General features: G+C 38.3%; 1 long non-coding RNA gene across 1 annotated transcript in view; it reads right to left on the reverse strand.

Annotated features, from left to right (window-relative positions):
• LOC140499142 (uncharacterized) overlaps positions 1 to 15387 on the reverse strand; it is a 30305-nt gene that overhangs the window by 7076 nt on the left and 7842 nt on the right. The window contains exon 2 of the long non-coding RNA XR_011965289.1: positions 14426 to 14480. This is a non-coding gene — a long non-coding RNA (uncharacterized lncRNA). The remainder of the gene's footprint in view (positions 1 to 14425; positions 14481 to 15387) is intronic.

Below are 15387 nucleotides of genomic sequence, written 5' to 3' on the forward strand. Positions count from 1 at the left end.
CCTGATCAATTGAAATGACATCTTAAAAGTGCATAAGCAAAAGCCAATGGCAAGACATGATTATTTTTCCAACAAAAATTAATTTTTTAAATGAGAAAACAAGCTTAAAAACCCATGTCTGTGACATCCAAAAGATTGTTTGCATCACAGATTTCCTAAGCATATAAAGCCTCATTTAATAAGCGTAATGTAGGTGCCCAGGCTGGCCCTTCTTCTTTCCCCTCATCTGTCTTCTCACTGTGTGATTTTTCTCAACACCCAGGACTTTCTCACCCTGGAACATTCCTCTGCCACATTAATGATGTGGCCCTTCTGGGGCCTCCATTTTGGGATGGGCCCAGTTTGGACTTCCCTTCCCTCCCCTGCTGGCAGTATTTCTGAGTCTCTAGATTTTACCACCTTATCCTTTCTTCCCTTGCTGACTCCAGTTTTTCTGCTTTCTTCTGTGATTTTGTCCCCCACTATACTGTGAAGGCAAAGACTTTCCTTTTGCTTGTATTTGTATCTCCAGTGCTCAGCACAACGCCTAGCACATAAGACTTTATAATGCTTGCCTAGTGCTACTGGGCTATGAATGTAAGCTATCAACACAGTGGTAGGCAAACCATAGGCAGAGCAACTTTGAATGTTCTCTTATAGAGAACACAGTGAAAAGGAGAATTATCCTTGTTTAAAGATTTTTTTTAATTGATTGAGAAACTAAAATCTTCCCATTTTGCATTACATATGAATGAAGCAACAGACTTTGTTAAAGATGCTCATTTGACTACATGTGTACAATATGTTGTTGCAATGCCACAAGTGAAGTTTTCAATATGCTTGACGGATTTTCAAAATGAAAAAGATATAACATAAGAGAATTTTATTGGAACCTGTACTGCCAGAGCTAACTGATATCAAGTCAAAACACTGGTCTATGAGACCTAGTTAAAAATGTGACCCTTCCTGAATTTGGACATACTGCATGCTTTGGAGACAACCACGTGTATTGAGGAATATGTCTCTTCCATAGACTGAAACCAGGTCAGGAACTTGAAGAGGTCAGACTTTGTTCTAGGTCAGACTACTTAGAGAGCACTGAAAGTGTGAAAGTTCCCAGCCTGCCTGAGATCCTAGAATAACACAAAACTCAGTATCCCAGTGAAGCTACAACAGGATCAGACCAGTTCTGCCCTCCAGAAGTCTGGTCAAGACCAGCCCTGAACATCAAGTCTGAAATCAGGAAGTGGTATGGAATACTGGGCAAACAAAAAAAGAACCCACTAAAATATGCTGTTATGGTGAAGGGATGCTCAAGATGGAAATACAGAAGGAGAGAATAACCCCAGTATGTCTATGAGCATTGCCTCCAAAAGAACACAGCTTGAGCTCAAACTCAACGAGAAGTCCTGCAAGAGATGAAAGAAGAATTAAAGAGCTTAAAATGCTTTTTATAAAAGAAATCAGAACACTTGAGGAAAAAATTGGAAAAGAAATGAAAGCTATGGAAAAAAAAGAATTAGAAAGGGAATTAACAGCTTGGCCAAAGAGGTACAAAACCTTGCCCAAGCAACAAACTCCTTGAAAATTAGAATGGACCAAATAGAAGAAATGTTAAGACAAAGCCTAAAGGCTCAAAAACCCAAGAAAATGTAAGGTATCTCATAGCAAAAACAACTCACCTAGAAAAAAGACTGAGGAGGAAAAATTTAAGGATCATTGGACTACCTGAATGCTCTGACCAAAAATAGAGACTAGATAATAAATTTTTTAAAAAGCTTTAAGGATAGTTGCCCAGATCTCTTAGAAAGTCAGAGGCCAAAGTGGAAATAGATGCCGTTAGAGAGCTGAGGTATAAATTTGGGCTCTGATATTCAATATCCATGTACTCCTAGCAAATCACTTCTCTGACCTTCAGTTTCCTTATAAATAAGATGTTTATGTATATATACATATGTACATATATATGAAATAATAAAATTTGGGCTATCTACCTCACGCAAGGGAAAGAGCTTTATAAACCTTTAAATTAAAATGTTATAGAAATTGAAAAAAAAAAAAGGTGTATACATGTATACACAGAGACATCTACAAACAAGGAGGAGGAGATCGGAAGGGACCAGTACCTCACTCTTATGTGTGTGTGTGTGTGTTCGTCCTTCCTTGCCAAAGAAGACCATGACATCAGAAAAATAATGACATGACTTGCACTTGACTTTGTTTTAAGTGAGGGAGGGCTGTGCAGGTCACCAGCCTCACTTCTCCTCTGGAGCCATCTGAAGCCAGTGACTAGATATTCATCAGGATGACTGGAGATGACCCAGGATGAGGCAATTGGGGTTAAGTGACTTGCCCAAGGTCACACAGCTAGTGAGTGTCAAGTGTCTGAAGTAAGATTTGAACTCAGGTCCTCCTGACTCCTGCATTGGTGCTCTATCCACTGCACCACCTAGCTGCCGCACCTCACACTTACATGAACTAGTCAAAAGAGGAAATGAAAGACAAAGCAGTACACATACACAGAGTGAGATGCAAAAATACAATTTATTCTACAAGGAAATGGGGCAAAAGGGGGCATTAGATGGAGTATAGATTAAGGGAAAGATTAATTTTAAGCAAAATAAACTTTCAGAATATATAAAGATATTTGTAACTCTTTTGGAAGTAGAAAAGTACAGGAATTGGACAGAGTGCCCATAAACTGAAGAACTGATAAATTTGATAAATGTGATGGAATACTGTTATGTAGAAGTCTTACCAGGCAATGACCAACTAGGATTCTAGGGGATTAATGAGGAAATATGCTACCTCCTGATAGAGAAGTGAAGGACCCAGATAGCAGAATGAGATTTATTTTTTTGGACATGGGCAATGTGGAAGTTTATTTTGAATAACTATACATATTTGTAATGTTTTATTTTTCCTGCGTTCTCATTTGGGAAAGTAGGGTGGAAGAGTGAGGAGGCAGATCTTGGCTGATTAAAACAAATAAAAAATTTTAAATTAAAATAAAAACCATTCATTAAAAGGAGAAGTTTTTGCAAAGCTGTGTGATGATATAGGGACAAGGCATAGGGCACTTTGATATTACTGGGGAAAAAAATGCTTGAGCCAAAGTATTTTGGAGGGTGTTTGAGCTAAAAGAAAAAAAGCCACATTTTTCTTAGTGATAATAAAGATGAACTCAATCTATATGACACAAAAATGTTTTGAAAGACAAGTTTCCTCCTGAAATTTGCATATTTGGGGGGCATTTTTTAAAAACTTCACTATTCTATAAAGCAATGCGAGGTCCTCAAATTAATACTCTGAACTCAAAAAATAATGTAACCACACTTATGAAAAAGTTAATGCTATAGATATAATACATTTATTAAATATTTCCCAATCTAAAAAATATTTACCTTGAAAAATGAAACACCTGACTTGTCTACAGAAGCAATTCTCACTTTACAGACCTAAATATTTTGAAATGTGAATGGATAAGGAACCCATTTACCCTGAACAAATATGACACATTTGATCTTATTTCATCTGAACACGATTGACTTATAGACCTATGAGACAAGTCCTATAAGGTTGGAACAGTTTCTTTTCCTGTCTTCATATTTCTAAGACCATGGACAACATTAGGGGCATAATGATTGTTTAATAAATTCCTGTTGCTACATTGGCTGATTACGTATGTTAAAATGAATGTTTAAAACTGAAAAAAAAAACTTATTGGATTGAATAAAGAGTTCTTTGGTATATTAAACAAAGCGATTTTTTTTTGCTGTTAGTAACATCTTATATATGTGAAATGGGGTGTGTAGATATCTGTGTAGCTGTTAAAAAGAATATATGTATGTGCTTTTATATTTTGTCATATATACATGTATATATGTATATTAATGTTTGGAAAGGAATTATAAGTAGCCATGAAAATATATTTTGAGAATTTTTGCTCTGATAAGTAAGCATATTCATCACAATATTATTATAGGATAAAATATTATTTTATTATGAAAAGTATAAAACATTTTTTACCATTATGTAAAAGTTTGTGTATTTTTTATCGGGTATATAGTTGAATCAGTATTCCAAAAGTATTAGGACAAGACATAAATATGTACAAAAATTTTAAATTAAAAATTTAAATAACTGTGAAGACAACAAAATTATTTTGTTTTTATAATTAGAGTAAATCTGGTCATTTGTGTATTGTTATGACAACATGGGCAGCTAAGTGGTGCAGTGGATAGAGCGCTGGACCTGGAGTTAGGAAGACCTGAGTTCAAATCTGACCTTAAGACACGTATTAGCTGGGTGACCCTGGGCAAATCCTTCACCCTATTTGCCTCAGTTTCCTCATCTATAAAATGAGCTGGAGAAGGAAACAGCAAACCACTCCAGTATCATTGCCAAGAAAACCCAAAACGCGGTCACCAAGAGTCAGGCGCAACTGAACAACACGACCTTCTTCTCTATAGACAGAAGGATGCAAACCAAACTAACTTTAAGAGTGGGGAAATGGACCAAAAAGGAATCCGGAAAAGTCCAAACTCATGTCTGTCTTTAACACTGAGAACAATTATGGGAACAATTTATAGTAGGAAAGAAGAGAACATTTGGGCAGGTACAAGCTGGTCAAAGACAGAAAACACCGACTCACAATGGAGAGAGGTCATGCCTAACAAATTTGATTAACTTCTTCAGGAAGGGGACAATGCAGACTGACGGGGCCAAAGGGGCCATCTCCTTGGACTGCACAAGGACTTCTTATACAACAGCAAATAAAAGACATTCACATAAAGTTAGTAAGACAAGAAATTAATCATGAAGAAGAGTTATCAATGATGCAGTTCAATTCAAAAAGGTTTAAAGTGACAGCTGGCCTTTCTTCAGATCTGAAAAAGGTTGATTAAAAATAATTTTAATTATATTTTAAAAGTTCTTAAAATAAAAATCCTAACGAAAAGAAAAAAATATTTATTTTATTAATATGGCTTTCCCTTTAATATGAATCATGATGCTCACTTGGCATGTTAATACCTCATTTGAAAAAACTGTCTACTGAGGCACCTAGCTGGTACAGTAGAAAGAGTACTGGACACAATGTCAGGAAGACAGGTTCAAATTCAGACTCAGATACTTACTGGTTGTTGTCCTTCATCTTGGAAGAGGACCAAAATGGCATCACCATTGTAAAGAGAAATTTTAGTGTGTCCGACTGTGGCTGATCAGAGCAACATGAGCTCAGAATGCTCTACCACAGGTTGGGCACAGAGAGTCCGTGTGAATATTTGGGGTGGATTTCCCAAATTTGCGCATCTTGCATTTCCTTTGTGCTGTCTCAATTTTGCTTTGCTCAAAGAGCACAGCACCTTTTCTTATGTGGGCATGCCATGCTGAGTGGTCCTGTGCCAGCATCTCCCATGTTGCAAGTCAAACTCAAAGTTCTTTAGAGAGACCTTGAAAGTGTCCTTGTATCGCTTCTTCTGGCCACCATGTGATCACCTGCTCCATGTAAGTTCTTCATAAAGTGAAGAACTTGGCAAGTGTGCATTTTGCATTCGAACAATGTGGCCAGCCCATCGGAGTTGTGCTCTCTGAAGCATAGTTTGAATACTTGGCAGTTCAGCTCGAGCAAGGACTTTAGTGTCTGGTACCTTATCCTGACAGGTGATCCTCAGAATCTTCCTAAGACAGTTCAAATGGAAGCGATTCAGTTTCCTGGCATAGCGCTGGTAGACTGTCCATGTTTCACAAGTATATAACAATGAAGTCAGCACAACGGCTCTGTAGACCTTCAATTTGGTAGTCAGTCTAATACTTCTTCTCTCCCAAACCTTTCTTCAGAGCCTCCCAAACACTGAGCTAGCTCCGGCAATATGTGCATCAACCTCACTGTCAATGTTCAAATCCTATCCTCGTAGGCTTCTTTCATTGTTGGGATTTTGATAACTCATATTTCCTTAGCCTACTTATATCCCTCCTTGAGCAGTGGCCACATATTTCTCCAAAGGAATTTTGTACAAAGTCCCAAAGAACCGGGATCTTTCATTCTTCAGCGTGGAAATTATATGCTCAGATACTCACTAGTTGTGTGGCGGTAGGCAAGAATTTTACTTCAGTTTCCTCATTGTAAAATCAAGATCATAATGAGAAAAAAAAGATAATATTTGTAAAACTCTTTGCAAACCTTAAAACTCTAATGCTAATGCTAGCTATGTTGTTGTTGTCACAAGTGTGATATTATCACAATTATTATAGTTTCATATGGCTATCGTGGCAAATACTGGTACAGGAAAGCAATCTGGAGTATAAAGGAAAGAAATGCTCCTTGGCATATTTATTGTAAAACCTGATGGGATAATCAATATGAATAACATGTCAGATGACCACCAACATGTCAGTTAATTATCTTGTATACAGCTAGCTCCTCGTGAGAGAAAACAACAACCTGTCAATAAATCTCAAAGGATTGGAAGTATTCAAAGTTCCATTGTTCCCTGTCTCTTCTTCATCCCATTCCCTTCTATAACCAGTTCTTCTACTCTCTCTCCCAGTGCAGCTATTCTAAGCTGCGTGTTGGTAAGAAAGCAATAGATTGAACTAATTCTTGTTAAGGGGCTACCAAAATTTTTAGTGAGGGCTGAATTTTTAAAGGCAAATGCTTGGCAAGCCTGATAAATCTCTAATGGATGGAATTTCAGGCAATGTGGATCACAATAGTGGAAAAGGCTGACCAGAAGTCAGGAGATTTGAGTAATAGTACTTGTTTGCACTTGTCATAGTATCCTTCTTTCTGCCCAACACCTAAGCATTTCAAAAACTCTTCTTTATCCTTCTCTTTCACTTACTCTAGCCTATTAGGTATTTCTCCCTTGCCCTTCCCTTCACTCTGTATGATAATCAATTTTCTTGGAGCAATTATGTCACCTGGTTTCTGACTCGGTATCTTTTGCCCACCACCTCCTTTCTTACCCTTCAGGGTTCCATTTTTTCCGGCAGCCTAAAATTACTCTTAAGTTAATTACACCTCAGGCAATTCATTCCTAAATTTACAGCTAGATCTTCTCCGACTCACTTTCCTCCCCCTGGGCAACTAAAAAGTTACCTTAATCACAGTTAATAAGAATAAGAATAGTACTAGTTATTCATCTATATCATGGAAAAAGAGAACCATCAACTTCTAAAGTCCACAGCAGTCCTAATAAATCTTTGGAATCTCCATTTAAATGGACATTACCTCGTGAGCCAGCCTTTATCTACACATAATCATGGTGATGTCATTTTGGTCCTCTTCCAAAACGAAGGACACAACCAACCTACACATAAAAAGATTTGTTTAATTTTGGGGGGTTCAACTCATCGAATTATTTGCATCCTTAACTGATCCAAAAGGAAAAAAATATAAGTCGGTGAGACAGAGAGAAGGCAAAAAACTATGTAGGCACCCAAATCCCCCAGTTTTGTCTTCCTCTGCCCTGGAGGATCTCAGATTGAGAGATACAGAAAGAGACACAAAGACAGAGATACGCAGACAGAAACAAAGATTTCAGCAGCATCCTGACTTCACCATCAGGTACCAAGTGAGCAGGGCAGGATCAAGGCTACAGTAAGGGACTGTAGTGTAAAAGAGAACTTATCAGAATAGAACTGAGTAGGAGTTTGTAAAAATGGTAAAAGATGAAAAAATGCCAAAAGTCACCTTCTCTGAGTATCATCTAGGCACTGTCCTAGTCTTACTCCAACTGTTGACCTGAAAACTTAATTTAAGAAAAGGCAACAGGCTAAATGCATACATTTTATGATTTAATTAATTAATTACTCAATTCCCTATTGAAGAAAACAGTAACATAATGCATTATGGAGCCAGAAATATTCTGGCTACCCAGTGCAGAAATCTTCTGACTTATATACATTTTGCCATGAGAAAGGAACTCTCCTAATTGAGCAAATCATAAATTCAGTGAGACAGGACAATTAACAAAGCAATGTTGGTCAGGCCTTGGGATTCCAGGCTGGATAAACATATGTCTCGGTGATAAGGAAATCCCACCAGTAGTGAGTGGCAGGCTTCCTGCCCTAAACAGATAACTGACATAGGAAAGGGTAAACAAAGTTCAATAGAAATTACGACCTAAGATGTCTACATTTTCTTTACCATTAATATGCCATAACATAGTATATGTCTATAAATATTAAGATATGGAAAACGTCCCATTATTCAAGGTAGTGTCTTAGGTTAAAGGTCTCTTAAGGAATGTAGAGTCAGCCTTGGCTGGCTTTGTTGACATAGGAGAGGCATTCTCTGAGTTTGCTTCAGAGAGAACAAAGAGATTATTCCAAAATTTTATATTAAACATTATCACAACCCACTCAGGTCCCTCTCTTTAATCGTTCTTAGACTAGTCATGTGTGGTCACAGTATGGATGGTCTTGCTAATATAAATGTTGGTCAGATTGAAGGAAATTTCCCAGACATGAGGGAGGGGTCAGTCAATGAAGATTTCCATAATTTTAATACTTCAGAATGATAAATTTCCTTTTGTATCATCCTGGGACCCATGAGAATTGGAGAAGTTGGGAAGAAGAAGTAGGCAAGCACCTTGGGGTGGGCAGAGGGATACCCCCACCTCTGAGGAACATATAAATTAGCCCCAGCTGCTCAGTGGCAAAGTCACCTGGCCAAGGCTTGAGTCTAGCACCACCTGGTGGACAGATCACATACTCTTATGCCTTGTTGCTTAATTAAGTGATCGCCTGCTTCTCTCTAGGCTGGGGAAAGCCACCCACAAGCGTGTGGGGTGCTCATGCTACTCCAACACCTCCATCTTCACCTGGGATAAACACCGAGGAGCAGAGGCCCACTCAGCCTGCATGATGGCACAAAGTCATCCTCTCCTATTGCTTTGTTATTGTTGGGGGAGAAAAGGTGTGTGGAGGGGGCAAGGAGGTGTTAATGGTGTTAAGCCATTTAAACCAGATAGTTTTTGTCACCCCTAACAATTATGGCAATACAACTATTGTCTACCACATGTGTCAATGCTACCACTTTTTCACACTGTGACTTAAATTGTATTTATGAACCATCCCAAAACACCATTCAGTAGGAAAATGCATTGTAAGACCCCAACATCTTGTTTACAAAATGCTTGGATTACTATTATGTGATCTCTTTGTAAACTGGTAGTTTTCAGTAAAATGGATGCTATGTGCATAATTAATAGTCAAATAAATGACACAGACAAGAATGCTGCAGCTTAGCCCTCTAGAGAAAACCATGATGGAAAGACCACTGGAGATGAACAAGCTGTGCCCAGCTTCTTCCTCTGCTAATGGTGTGACCTTGGGAAAACCAATTAAAAACTCAAGCCTTGGTTTCCACATCTGTAAAATGTTTGCTCTTCCTAGCTCATAATGGTGTCATGAGGAAAGTGTCTTGTGAACTGCCAGGTGTTATATCGATGTGAGTTCTGAGGAAGGGGAGTTCATTATGGGCCATTGTCATGGCTCATCCTTTGTTTTCAAAGAGAAACAACGACCTCAAGAATGATGACTTGACTTGGGTGTGAGTTGGATTTAACTGAGGCAAAGTTGCACAAAGTCATCAGCCTCACTCTCTCTTCCTGAGTCATTGAAGTCCAGTGGAAAGACAGAAGTCAATCAAGACAACTGGTGGTGGCCCAGGGTGCAGTGGACGACCTTGGGGTCCTTGATATCTGACCAAGTGCTCCACAGTGTCTACTTCAGCCTCCTTCATGTTATTAGAATAAGTTGTTCTCATCTGCTCACTCTTCACAAGTCTTCACATGCTTGGGGTAGACACCCCTCTACCCCTAACTCACTGATGGTTTGAGGCCCTGAGACAGTTTTACCAAATTGGGGTATGGTTGTTACGCATGCTGCAGCTTCTTGAAGCCACAGATAAGTGTTGGGTAGCAGATGGACCCCAAAGGGTGGACAAACAGCCCTGAAAAGGGGTCAGCAGCCATCATACCAGAGGTCTTCCCTGGACACTAGAATAATCTGGAAAGATTTAATAAGGAAGGATTCAAGCCTAGGTGTGAACTCATGGAAAAAAAATGGGAAGGACCTAGCAGTTCCTTAATGAAAAGTGTTTATTGATTTAGACATCATCTAGACCATCCCATTCAATTTTATCCCATTCACTTAAGGAAACTGAGGCCTAGAAAGAGGAAGTAACTTGCCCAAGGCTACAGAGAATCTGAATGATTTCCCTGACTTCAAATCCAAGGCTTTTTCTTCTTTTTTTAGTTAAATTTTGTCTTTTTCAATTAAAAAAATGTTTCTCTCTTTCTCTTTCTAGCCCCCTAATGTAAAGAAAAAGAAAGAAAAATAAAATACACATAGTCAAGGAAAACAAATCTCTCCATTGCTCATGTCCAAAAAGTACACGTCTCATTCAGCACCAACACCTCCCTGCCAAGAGGTAGATAGCAAATGTCATTATCTCTTGGTCCTTGGAATCACGGTTGGTTATTGCATTGACCAGGGTTCTTAACATTGTTTAAATGTTGTTATTACAGTATATTAAGCTGTTCTCCTAATTCTGGTCACTTTACTCTGCATCAGTTCACACAAGTCTTCCCAGACTTCTCTGAAATCATCCCTTTCATCATATACCTCAGCTTGTTCAGTCATTCCTCAACTCAAGGGCATCCCCATTCTTTCCAGTTCTTGGCCACCATAAAAACAGCTGCTATAAATGTTTTTTGTACATATGGGTCCTTTTCTTCCTTCTTTGATCTCTTTGGAGTATGAATGGATTTCCCATTATGTCTTAAGAGTGGGAACTGAGTGGGTAGGATTTGCATAGGTGGAAAGGAAAGAAAAAAGCAGTCTGAGCCAAAACAGGTGGGAAAGTACTAGAAATATTTAAGGGATAGTGAGTGGACTAGCTTTGGCTGCAGTACAGAGTCATACTGGAGTAACGGAAGACGGGCAAGGTAGGTTGTGGGCTGATAATGGTGAAAATCCTCGAATGCCAAGTTAGGAGCTTGGATATTATCCTCCTTATTATCTATCCTTAAGGAGCAGGCTATTAAATCAAAATATAAAATTAATGTTAATAGAATTAATTAATATAACATTAAATAGTAATATAAAATTAAAGGCTTTTGAGGAGTCAATACCATCATGAAAGCAGTGTTTAAAAAAGATTATTCTTGTGCTTAAAGGAAGGATGGATCGGTGAGGCAAGAAGCTAAATTCTGTGAAATCATTTATTTAGTAGATTACTGGAGTGGGGAGGAGTGGAGGGGAGCAAGTATGCCTGACATGCTGCATTGGAGTGCTGGTTTTCAGGATATGCTAGAGAAATAAAAGATCATTCTGGGTTCTCATTCCTGACGGTCCCTGAGTTTTCATTTACTATCTGCAGGCACTGAGCTAAAGTCATAGCACATTGTTTTGTAGCTGCTGTTGTTGTAAGGGAAAAGGGTGGGAAGGTATGTTGGGGAATGTTAAGCCACTTGAACTAGACAGATTTAATGTCTCTATATATCCAAATCTTCAAATAAATATATTCATTCCAAATAGGAATATGTAACTGCATTTTAGATCATCTATATCTTATATGTACATGGTTGTTTGCATGCTGTTTCCACTAATAGAGGGTGAGCTCCTACAGAAAAGAGCTGTCCTTTATATCTTTAGTGCCTAGTATGGTGCCAGGCCCATAGCAGCTATGTAATAAAGAATGGCTGACTGACTGGCTGATTAGTGGTAGCAGGAATGCAAAGGGATAGAGATGGAAGAAGTTGAAAAAGAAAAATCAGCTGATTTTGGTGCCTCTCACATGACAACCCACCTCCTTTCTCACTGTCTTCATTCAGGCTGTCTCCCATGCCAGGAATGTGTTCCCCCTACTCACCTCTGCCTCTCTGAAGCCATGCCTTCCAGGAGATCTTTCTAAATCCTCGTGGCTCTTAATGCCTCCTCCTAGTCTCCTAGCTCCTTCTCCAATTACCTAGTATTTTCTTTGCATATATTTTAAAATCTACTCTGGTAGATTCCCCCAAGAAAATGTAAGTGTCTTGAGGTCAGGGCCCTGTTTTATATTTGATGATTGATTGGATATAGAAAGGCAAAAGAAAGGAATATGTTAAAGAAAACTTTGAGGTGCCAAGTAAATCATTACGTAAATAAGCTTAGTGAAAAATCACACAATTTGGGAAAAAAGAAAGAAAAATACTTTCAAGATATTAAAATGAAGAGATACAAAGGAAAAGTAGTAAACAATGTCACCAGAGAGTGAAAAAAAAAAAGACTGGTCACTTAATAAGACCAAGGAGTAATTGACGCCCCTTTGGAAGGCTTACAAGGTCAAAAGAATTCCGCAGGGCAAATTGATGAGAGAACATGAACAAGAAGGGAACATTATGAGCTGGCATAAAAAAGATTGTGACTTACATTGTTAAAGGGGACAATCCTAAAATAAGAGCCCATACCCACTGGGACAGTAGAATAGGAACACAAATAAGACAGATACACACACACACACACACGTAAAATATATAGAGAGCCATACATATATGTGTCGTTCATCCTTCCTTTCAAAGAGGGCCAATGACACCACAGAGCAACATTTTGATTTGCCGTGAATTGGATTTAAGTGAGGCAGAGTTGCACAAAATCAGCGGCCTCACTCTTTCAAAGTCGTTGAAGTCTAGCGGACAGACAAAAATCAGGACGACTGGCTCCAGCTTCTTGAACCCCAAGGTGAGAGTCGGGTAGAGGGGGACACCAAAGGTAGATAAGAAGCCCTTACTCCAGAGATGCCGGTCCTGTCTGAACACCCACCCTATGGACGTCCATATATTAGAGTTCCTGGGTATTCTTTTATCTACCAATATTGGTCTCCTCACTCCTCTAATAAGATGGTCCAACTGCCCAGTCTGGGCATTCTCTCTGGCTGCCCCCCATGCCTGGAATGCTCTCCCTCTCGTCTCAGTCTGCTGGCTTCCCTCAAGTTCCAACTAACATCCCACCTTCCACAGGAAGCCTTTTCTAATCCCTCCTAATTCTAGTGCCTTTCTTCTGTACATTATTTCCAATTATTTCTCCTGAATGGAGTTTATACTTAGTAGTTTGCTTATCGTCTCTCCCATTAGAATGTGAGCTGCTTGAAGGCAACAACTGTCTTTTGTCTAGGTATCTCCATGGCTTCAGTCACTGATGCTTTTCTAAAAATAGCAATCCCAGATTTGCCGCAGTTGGGAATACAGGATTTTCCCAGGAAATATTCTGCAATTCTCAACCTCAGTGATGATCTAATAATAATACTGACTCAAGGACAATCCTGAATAAGACGTTATTCAAGCTCCAGAGCTTGGGAGGCAGGGTTTATAAAAAGGGAGTCGTCACAAGCATGTGTCAAACAGTTCTGAGAAGCTCACAATAGGTTCTTCTTCCCACCACTTTGCTTCTTAAAATCACTCTGAAAGTTTCCCTAATAAATTCAAAAAAGAAGTCTGGTCTCTTATCCTTAAGGTAAGGTACAATGCATCAGATCCCCCAGACATCCAGAAAAGTAATATGTATGTCATGGATATTCCTTACACAACTGTTTGGAGAGTAAGACTAGAAATATCACGTGAAACATTCTCTTTCTCTCTGTGTGTTTCTCTGGCTTTTTCTTTGTCTTTCTGTCTCTCTCTCTGTGTCTCTGTCTCTTTCTCTCTGTCTCTCTCTCTGTCTCTGTCTGTGTCTCTCTCTGTCTCTGTCTGTCTGTCTGTCTGTCTCTCTCTCTCTCCATCTCCCTCATTATAGGCTGAATATAAAATGAGAAAAAAACCACATTTGGGAATCAAAAAATACAATACATTTGGATACAAATGTTTTGTGTTCGCAATGTCTAAGCATCTGGGAGAGCTGCATTCAATTTTTCCAAGTTCCCAGGAAACTAATTTTGCTTGTAAACAATTTATTTTCCCAAATTAGATAATTCTCAAATTTTTCACCTTTACATCTGCCACTGAGCAATAAGGAAAGATAGTAGATAAATTGGCTTGATTATTTGTATAGAAGTTACATAAGAATCCCATAACTTTGGGGATATTGTAGTATAAAAGGAAATAGTTAAGCAGAGGATTTGGCTTTATTTTTTAAATGATCTATGGCATAAAACAAGCATTAGCTTTAACAGGCTTTTTAGAGTCTTGAAAACGATGTTCTGTGTTTGCTAATAAGCGATTTATAATCATATGTACAAATGTAGTTTTTTATTTTAAATGTCAACACCTTCACAAATACATAATTTGGTGTCTAAGTGGGGTGACAGCTTTAAAAATCTCAGTCAAAGGCTTCATTTTCAGCAAAGGTTAATTTCTTATGAAGCAAACGACCCTGACCCATGCAGAGAATGACGACTTTTTCGTTAATGAATTAACGAACAGCAGTTATTAGTTTTAGTAATGAGTTGGCTGCTACTTACATCTGCCAAATTTCCATCACCAGTCATTACTCTTCAGTATTTTTTAAATATAGATCTAAGAAGAAATAAATAGGAATTGAAATTCAATCAATGGAAAGTTTCACAAATATACATAAATATACGTATATGTACATATAGCTATACATGCTTGTCGGCTATTACAATTTTATTTTTGCAAGATGAATAAAACATAGGTATTTTAAAAGTTGAGCATTCTGAACAAGTCAGGCACTAGGACCTCCACTGTATTTTCCATGCTTTCGTTGTGAAGGTCTTTTTGTCCGTTACATCCATGCATGTAATCAGTGATTGTTCCTATTGTAAATCTCAGATTCACCATCTGTATGCTCCAAAGGGGCTGGACTAGTCTTAATACCTAGTCCCTATGGGATTAATCCGCAATTTCACACTAAATGATTTTTAAGTATCATTTGTTACAATGATACAATATTATCGTTTCTAAAAACAAACAACCTATTCTCAACATTTTGATTTTTAAAAAAAGGGGGAAAGTGTCTACAGGTTGCTATATTTAAACAAGTCTGGATGTTGGTCCAATTTACATTCATTCATTTCACTTTATATACAACTCTAAAAGAATATGGGGCAGAGGAAAGCTTTGCAAGTAGAAACTATGGAAGAAGCACTGGGTAACAGAAAACGCCACTTTTTGTCATGGAAGATCGAGCTCTGAACACATATTGTCAACAACACTAAAGGCTAATTCTTGGAACAATTGGTCAAATCCATCCTAATTAAGAGTTCGCAAGATGAAGTCTCGGCTCTAAACTGAAAATACGATGCCCTGCATCTGTTTTGGGCAAATGAATTGTTTAAAATGGCCCAGTGTATACAAAGGAAGAGTCATCAATTCAGTGACCAGCATTAAAACAAAGCTGGCTTGAAGTGTGCAAAGAAATTATTTCTTTTCAAGGGGCCCTCTGGCTTTTTTTTTAAAGTGT

Source organism: Notamacropus eugenii, chromosome 4 (genome assembly GCF_028372415.1).
Source record: "Notamacropus eugenii isolate mMacEug1 chromosome 4, mMacEug1.pri_v2, whole genome shotgun sequence".
Taxonomy (NCBI): Eukaryota; Metazoa; Chordata; class Mammalia; order Diprotodontia; family Macropodidae; genus Notamacropus; species Notamacropus eugenii.